Source organism: Ischnura elegans, chromosome 4, assembly GCF_921293095.1.
Source record: "Ischnura elegans chromosome 4, ioIscEleg1.1, whole genome shotgun sequence".
Classification (NCBI taxonomy): Eukaryota; Metazoa; Arthropoda; class Insecta; order Odonata; family Coenagrionidae; genus Ischnura; species Ischnura elegans.
The window spans coordinates 62,608,698-62,617,767 of NC_060249.1; the positions used below are offsets into that span (position 1 = coordinate 62,608,698).

Consider the following 9,070-nt stretch of genomic DNA (forward strand, 5'->3'; position numbering starts at 1 on the left):
GCTAGACGCAACATTCCTCTCCCTATGCTTTCCAGGGTATGCAACTGAAAGTCTGATGAAATCATCAAAACATGCAGCTTCGAGTAATTGGTCTAAATTGACAAGTAAGAGTATGAAGATGAATGACTTCTTTGCAGAAATAAACAATTTTCTCACGGAATTTCTACCCAAAAATTTAATTCAATTCAGTTTTCATGTCGGAATAAGACTCCATGCGATTCGTTTCGGTATCAAATTATAAGAGTGGAGATTGTTACATTAATTATATAAATTTCTTATTATACCTAAAGAATGTATTCCAGAACATTTGTTTATTTTTATTAATACATTTCATCTTAACAATTTATTTACTTAATAACCTAATACAGGTTTTCAAATATTTTGAATTCAATTCACGCAAATTTTATTTCAACTCAGACTTAGATGTAGGATACCATCAAAATGTTTCGCTTTCATTAGGACGAGATTAATGATGCACACAAAAGGCAGATTAGAGAACAGTGTGGTGAGCTCTCAGAGTAATTCACTGAAAGTGATCTCAAGGTGGCTGTGCAGTAACAATGAGCTGAGGCCAACACTGAAAATCCTGACTTAGTTATTATAAAAAAAAAAACTAATGGACACAATTAGAAAATGGAATGATTTTTGATGGATATTTTTAAAATCCTTATACTTTACCTTCTTTGTGAGCATAAAATTTAACGGAAAAACAATTTCCAGTACAAATAAAGGACACGTAAACAAACGCTATCGCCGGGGTCAGAAAATTGGCCGAATCAAGAATCACGTGATTTCAGATTTATCCATTTCAACATTGGTCACAGGCGCAAAAGTCAATTATATCTATTTTTCATTTTTACCATTAACGTGAGCTCTACTTGACGTTAAATTCGAACCTGTTGCTACCTTTGATTTTATAAATGGCGGCTAAAACCAGTTTCATCTGTCAGAGCAACTATTATACATTACAGGATAATTGCCTCTTTTGCTTCTCACCTCGCACTCATTTGCGATGTTGATAGCACTTGAGAATATCCAAACGAACCCAGGTCCTTATCTCTTCCGACAAGATAGCGATAAAATTGTCAGAACCCTGCACAATACCCGTTTGGAATGATAATAAACCGCCGATAAGACCTCTCGCGTCGAGTTCACATGCCTATCACTGCGAGGTCGAAGTCAACGGCGCAGACGACAGGCGGAATGTCGAAACGATGCCAAATACACAAAAGTTCACGCCAATAGATGTATGAAAACGAACGCAAATCAAGCTCCTTCATCTCTACTCTCGCTCAAATCGTCAATGGATACACCCAACACCATTATAACACCAATTTCCCATTCAACTTATGATCTATTCTATCAATAACAATTCAGTTGCTTTACAAAAGTGTAGCTATTGAAGTGTGTTGAGTTTATATGCAGTAGTAAGGGTATTTGTAAAAACGCTTTTCTCCGGTAAATGTAATAAAATGAATGGGTGTTAGTCAACGCGAGGTAAAGGGGCAAAACGAGACATTTTGCTATTGATGATATATTGATGCATTGATTGCAGTGGCGTAACTAGGAATACGCTTTGGGGGGATGGGGGACCGTGGGGGACAACTCAGGAAAATATTTGAGAAAATGACATACCTGGAAACACATTTTACATCATTTCGGCACTTAAAATGTAACTTTAAGCAGTTGCAATCATTCATATGTCATGAACTAGGACATAGCTTTAAATATTTTTTTATATTTCTCTGAGGCTTTGGGGGGGGGGGGCTCGTCCCCTCATTCCCCCCCATAGTCTCGCCACTGATTGATTGGATAAAACCATAAGGCAGTATATTTTTTGTAACATTAAATCGATTAGTTGACCACAGAAGGGTTTTTAAATATTATGCATTGCTATCAAAAGACTTTTTTCTCTTCGATTATTAAAAAAATATTCACGATTTGCATCCACCTCTCTGAAAATTCCAAACAATTAATTCTGGCGTAAGGTAAATTATAGCCCATCTGACGATCAGGAAAATTTCCTCTTAGTCTTAGGTAATATTGCTATTTCTACTTCTCTATTTTTTTCTGTCTGCCTGACCTCCCAGAGACGTGAAAAGTTTTCATCCCCTCGGGTGAGTCTTTTTCTTGAGACTAAATATACATAAAAAATGATAGCTAAAATATCTACATGCATAACAACATCAATGTCAGGATAAAAAAGGAACTTACGTAAGTCCAGTGATGTTTTTCGGAGGAAAAAAAACAGAAATTAAATGTAGTCAAACGATCATGAATCGGCATTGGCTTTCGGTGTCACAGACAGAGATGTGTCACAAATAACAGCATTCAGGAAGGTTAAGGCGGCAATCGTTGGTCTTGTAGAGCTCTAACATAAAACACGCCCGTAAAATATTAGATCACCGTTGCATGCATGGAATAATTAATTACTATAAGTTATGGCTGACTAACGCCACAGCAATGTAAGCCTCTAAAGAATAAAATTTCATACTTCAGTATTTCTTTAAACATGATATTACTAACTATTGGTCTGTTATGTCACTGAAACTAATACCAAAGCATATTTCTGACGTCTACAATCGGTAAATTTCAAGTTTTATAGGGAGCTTCTATATTATTTTTTCGTAATATATCTAACTTAGCAGCCGATTTTTTAAATAAATAAATGAAGCAAGCGTTACTAATGAAACAAGCATTACCATGCTCTATATGACTTCTTGTATTAATAGGATTGAATATCTCTCCGTAAAATAAGTCAGGGAATACTAGTAATAACTTCAATCCACGAATATCATAAAATAAAACGTGTGAAAATTAAAAAAATCCGCACAATTTCAATAAGTGCTCCTGCCACTCTCAGACGAAAGTGGGTCATACGCAATGCTCCCTGCCGCCAAGAGATCCATTTCCTCTTGAGATCTTTATCCGTAAACTCGGCAAGGTACTCGCGACGGAACAAAGCGGTGTCGCCTGGGACAGAGATAACAAACAGCTCCGACAGCATGACGTTGCAACGCTTTCGAGATCTCTCTGGCGTCAGAGATGTCGTCACGACAAATGTTGCCAGAGATCACACATGGGATCAACTGTGGAACGGTGACTGCGAGTTCGGCGGCGCGTAAGAGCGCGTGGAGGACATCATGAGGGTATTAGGTTGGTATTGTAGCGAGAAACGGTCGTAGCCAGGGGGAGCTGGATTGTTGTTACCCGCAATCTGTCTACTCCCCTGGCCAATAATCCTGGCAACGGCCCCGCAGTGATAATGTTGGTATACCATTCTGAAGCGGTGATCAGTACGGCGGATCGGGAAAAAATATTCTTTTCGGGGAAACTTGGCCCATTAAGAATGCATTGTGGAAGTGACTCAAAATAAGGTCCAAAATATACAAGACCTTTAGGCTTACCTATACCCCTCACTCTATGACATTTCATTGGGGAAGAGGTTGAAAATCAAAAAATTATAATTTGCAATCTATTTATTGCAGTCATATATCTGTTCCTGGTGCCATTTATGATAGATTTTACCGAGTGACAAACCTTCGGAGGAAAAATTTGACATTTATATCATATCGTTGATTGTTTTCCCACAAATTGACTATTTACAGCGACTGGGTGGAGGATTTTAGGTGTAGTAGCGCGGTGTCGCGGCCAGTGGCGGTTTGCCCATAAGGACTCTCGGACGCCGCCCCTCCCAAATATTTGAAAAAGTAAAAAAATAAATATCCATTAATTTATAATTATACATCTGATTAATCAAAGCGTTTTTTCAGTCCCATACATCGAAAGTGTTGGAAAAACACGAAAAGAAATAGCGCGAGAAGTTCGTATTTGTAGCCGTGGGGCGCTGGCCAGAACGTCCCAATCCATCCCCATGCAGTTATATGGAGAGTGGTAGTGGTGGGAGCCGCTGGTGCTATGACGCGTCTAACGTTGTGTCTTACGGAAGTCTTGGGACGTCGTCCGAAAATGCGCAGAGCGACGAGTGAGTTGACATCGCTGCGCAGGCCGGCGGGCGTATAATCTGGCGTCTACTTGGTGCTGCCACAGAAAAGGGACCTACGGAATCAGAATGGTCACTGTACTGGGTGTAGTTATACGATTTTAATTTTTAATTACTGGTAGGTATTGCTACAGTAAATAAATTATCCCATTATGCTTGCGTTTTTTGGTGTTTGAATTCCGGAACACATAAAATCCAACCAGTTAAAGGCCGTATTGACGAAGGAAAACTATTCTCGAGTATTTGACACAGTTCTGTTATGATTACGAATTTCAAGAAGCTTGGGGAAACTAATATTATAATAGTTAGGCCTTAACAATGTATTCATATCTTCCCGATGATTAGAAATACGGTACCTATTTTTCAGATAAATTTATCAAAAGACCTGCAGTATTAGGAAAAATCAGTTAACATTCCCAACTGATTTATAATTTAAGAAATAGTTGCGTGCGTGATAGGGTGAAGGATTAAATATGATTTAAATCGTTAAGCGCGACTTTCAATAGAGTCATTCAACTAATGTCATGAAGTGCCGCGTACAATGCACCTTTTGTGTGTAGGTTCATCATTTTTCTAGCCGTCCTTGTTGTATTAGTTCATGTTCACCTAATTCCTCGGCGGCAGAGCGGTAGCTGTCTGACGGAAAATGCCCACTTGGGTCTGATTTAAGTGGCCTCGAAGAGTTCATATCAGTGCGGAAATCCTTACAGCTCCCATTTGTGGCTCAGTCGAGCCGTCTTCTTTTACGATCTAGAACTTATTTTCTATTATATCATGGCAATGATTTCGAAGACACGGTTATTCCAAATGCGACCCGTTGGCGTCTCGTGTGTTTACCACATATGATTCTTAGACTCAAGGAGATGGTCCGTGACGTCCTTCGTTTGCTTGAATGCCTTTGCTGACCTTAAATCCGTCCCTCAGCTGAATCAGCATTAGTGGACCACGACTTCTATCTCCCTTGAGTCGTCCTTATAGTAACGGCAAGACTCTCGGAAAGAACGGAGTGAAATGAGTTCAGACATCATTTTCGAGGAGTTAATTGTGCGTAATTGCCGATTAAGAAGTTTCTTAGTGCTGTGTGTACATTCAAGAAGATAATTTTGAATTAATCAACAGTGCTCGTTTTTTAAGGTAAATATAGGGAAAAACTGTCCCAATTCTGTGTCCAGGCACCTTGTTCTTTTTGGTCGTATTTTTCGTTGGCCTATTTTGTGTCGTCCCTTGTTTATTTATAGACTAGTGCCCTTGCCATGTGTTCAATTAGAAAGAAATTGTTGTCCAGCGCTGATTTCAACGAACGTGTAATTGATCACTTTGCTGGACAAAATGAAAGAAGGATGGACTTTTGCAATATAACTAAAGGCCTGTGAGTATTTCATATTTTGTTAAAAATGTGTGAGAAATGTTTAATTGTTGATTTTAAATCATACTGTATTCAAGAAGCAACGCGAACACCGCCATCAAAGTTTACATCTGCAATAGCAAAGCGCGCGCATTCTAGTAGTGTTTGTTGCCTAGTGGAAGTCAGTGACACTCTCCTCCCTCGTCAGGTGTTACAAGTGTCATTGCTACCTAAATCATTGCAAATGTTGTATAGATTTGACAAATAACGCATTATGATTGCAAAACGAACAACAGAAGTGTATTGCGGGCATATCCGCACGAAGAATGTAGACGCTAAAACCTAAAGTTACGTATTTTCGTTTGTATTTGCAAAATATCGCAGCAAATACATTTTTATTCTTCAAGATCATTGATCAGTATCATCGAGAGTCCGGACTAAGCCGATCCGTATGACCGAGAGTCTACAGCATTTAGTATTTATTAATCAAGCTTTATTAGGAAAACTAGGTATTTTTGTTGAAAAAACGGAACGTATGGCATCACAGAATTTAATTCCTAGATTGCCGTAAAAACTTAATAAAATACACGAAATATTAAAAAATTATGACTCCCCGGTGGAGTGCGCCCCCCCTAGCATTTGACTCACGAGCCGCCACTGGTCGCGGCTCGGGGAGATGGGCAGTAGGCCTATCGTGCCTTTTTCCGCCGGGAACGGAGCAATAGTTGGTGCGATGGCTACAATGTGGGTTTTTTATCCCGTAGGACTCGATTAAAATCCCAACGTTGGAGGAGAGTCTTTTCAGATATCACTCGATTTTTTTATTTAGGCTTCCGCGAGGTTATGTAAATGAAGCAGCATCCCTTCCGGGACTCCACGTATATCCATTTGCAGGACGAAGTTTCTCCAGCGATCCAGTCGGATTCTTTAGATCAGTGAACTGAGGATGCAGAATTTTCGGCCAACTTTAGTACGTCATCGGTAAGGCTCAGGCTGAGGCAGCTAAATACCCATAATTCCCGCGAAAAACGCATTTTCATGCGTTTGCAAGAGGTTGGCCGACTTCCCGCTCGAAAAATCTGCATCCCCACTTCAATGAAAAGAAGAAACCATCAGCAATTCGGGAGCCTCATCCAAAAACCATTACCACAGAAAACGTGAAAATAATCGGATAAAAACTCCATGACGTGAACTTAAATCATTTCACTAGGAGCTGCAGTAATGACAGGCAAACTACCTAAAATGTCCTCCACATAGCCAAGATACAGATCTACACGGAATTGCTTGCAACATGTCAAGGCGTTTTACGTACACCCGCCGGGATAGGTCAGCTAGGAGAGTGTTATACGGAAGATCAAAAAGTCCCTGGTTCAATCCCGGATACAGGCATATTTAAAAAAATAAAAAGTGAAGGAATAATAAAATCTGGCCATTAATAATACAGAAAAAAATCGGCCAACTTTTATACCTCATCCTTAAGGGTCAGGCTGGTGTAGCTGAATACCAATTATTCCTATTCAAAACGCGTTTCCGTACGCGTTTGCAAGAGCGTAAATGTCTTCCTGGTCGAAAAATCTGCATATCTACTTCAATTAGCAGAAAAGACGACTGAATTCCAGTGAAACTGCCTCCCTGTAAATGGATACACGCGGAGTCATTCGACGAGAAACGGTGCTTCACTACCTTTTACCCTAATTGTTGCTTGAGCGTTTCGTGGAGGGCGTGGAGGGCACAGCACTCCAACGTCGGATTTCTTGGGGAGGAGGTTCAAAACTAAAAATGCAAATTTTGCCGTCCATTTATTGCACTTACATATTTATTTCCAGAGCAATTTATTATAGATTTTACCGAATTGCCGTTGAACACACCTTAACCCCTTAACTTTCCCTTCACACCTTTCGTTAAGGGCAGACTATAACTACGTACACCGTGTTTCTCTTCAAGTTTCTTTCTCTACTCATCTCTACAGCGCAAATGACAGCTTAAAGCCGTATCAATGCATAATATTTAAAAACCCTTCTGTGGTCAACTAATCCATTAAATGTTACAAAATATATCCTGCCCTATGGTTTAATCCAATCAATCAATGGCGTAACTATGGGGGGAATGAAGGGATAGATGCCCCCCGCAAAGCCTCAGAGAAATAAAAAAAAATATTTTAAAATATACCCTAGTTTTTGACATATAATGATTGCAACTGCTTAAAGTTACATTTTAAGTGCCGAAATGATGTTAATGTGTTTCCATATCATTTTTTTTTCAAAACTTTTCCCGAGTTGCCTTGGGGGGGCGGGGGGGGGGTCGCCCCCCATCCCCCCAAAGCGTATTCCTAGTAACGCCACTGCAATCAATGCATCAATATATCATCTATCGTAAAATATCTCGTTTCACCCCTTACCCTCGCGTTGAGTAATACCCATTCATTTCATCACATTTACCGGAGAAAAGCGTTTTTACAAATACCCTTACAACTGCATATAAATTCTCCAAATATCTACTATACCACTTCCATTAAAATTATCTTTTATTGCTTCCGGTATCGCTTTAAATGTGCTGTGAAAATACATATTATGGGAATATAAAATTTGTCGCCCAAACAAAATCTTGGCAGTTAACTCTTCTTATTTTTTAGTAAGCTTTGACTGACCTGCCACTCGAAGATTGAAATGACCTTTCCCGTTGATCGCCGCGCCAAAAAACCATTACCACAGAGAACTACGTAAAAGGCCCTCCACGTTGCCCAGATAGAGATCATAACGGAATTCGTTGCACCGTGTCTACGAACTTACTTAACTGCCGGAATAGCTCAGTTGGGAGAGCGTTAGACTGAAGATCTAAAGGTCCCTGATTCAATCCCGGGTTCCGGCATCTTTTTGCATAAAAAATGATGGCATAGTAAAATCTGGAAAATAAAAATGGATATTTATATCACATTACAGAGTTCTTGTGGAAATGGGATCGTGTACCATATTTGATCCGATTTTATTTTAAAATTGAAATATCTCAAATTGTTGCTTCAAGTAACTGATATCAACTTCTCTTGTTATTCTCGCTAACCATTGAAGATTTTAATTTTTTTGGAATCAGAGATATCGTTTCACTCGTTGCTTGCGTTCTATCTATCCGACGTCGCTACCAAAGTTTACACTTTCGAAGCGATGAAAATATATTTTTAGCAATATTACGTAAAATTTTCGCCGGGCAGAATAAATGGAAGTTCAATGTAGAGGAATATAGTTGTTAGACGTGTAAAACTGTGACGATATAAACTCACGGTAACCACTCCTCTTTTACTCATTTTATACTTGAACGACATCATCAGGAAAAAAATCAGGAAAAAATAAGATCTTACGGGGGTGAAAATGTACGCAAAAAAAGGCAAAGGAAATATTTGGAATGGGACCTTCGGTTCACGAAGAAAATTAAATCACCAATGAGAACAAAGTATAAAACAAGTCAAGTAAAAACTTCTCAGCCGGCAAAAATTAGCAGTTGCGAGAAATTTTCAGAACTTCTGAATCAATTGAAAAAACGGTTAATATATATTTCCGATTTAAATTTTTTTCAGAGTTCCGAAAAAATTTATTTCTACTTAACAGTAGGCACTGAAAAAATAGAAATATGTACTTAGAAAACAGATAATGAGGTAGAATATACGAAAATAGAGAAGATAGTTTCCAAAGTAACTTATCTTCTCAAAGAAAAATCGATGATAAAAAGGG

The 9,070-nt window shown here is 39.0% G+C and overlaps 1 non-coding gene across 1 annotated transcript; it reads left to right on the top strand.

The window, feature by feature from the left end:
- The first annotated feature begins 8,143 nt into the window (after positions 1-8,143).
- On the top strand, positions 8,144-8,216 carry Trnaf-gaa. The gene has a single exon. It is a non-coding gene; the product is annotated as a tRNA-Phe (tRNA).
- Positions 8,217-9,070: the final 854 nt, after the last annotated feature.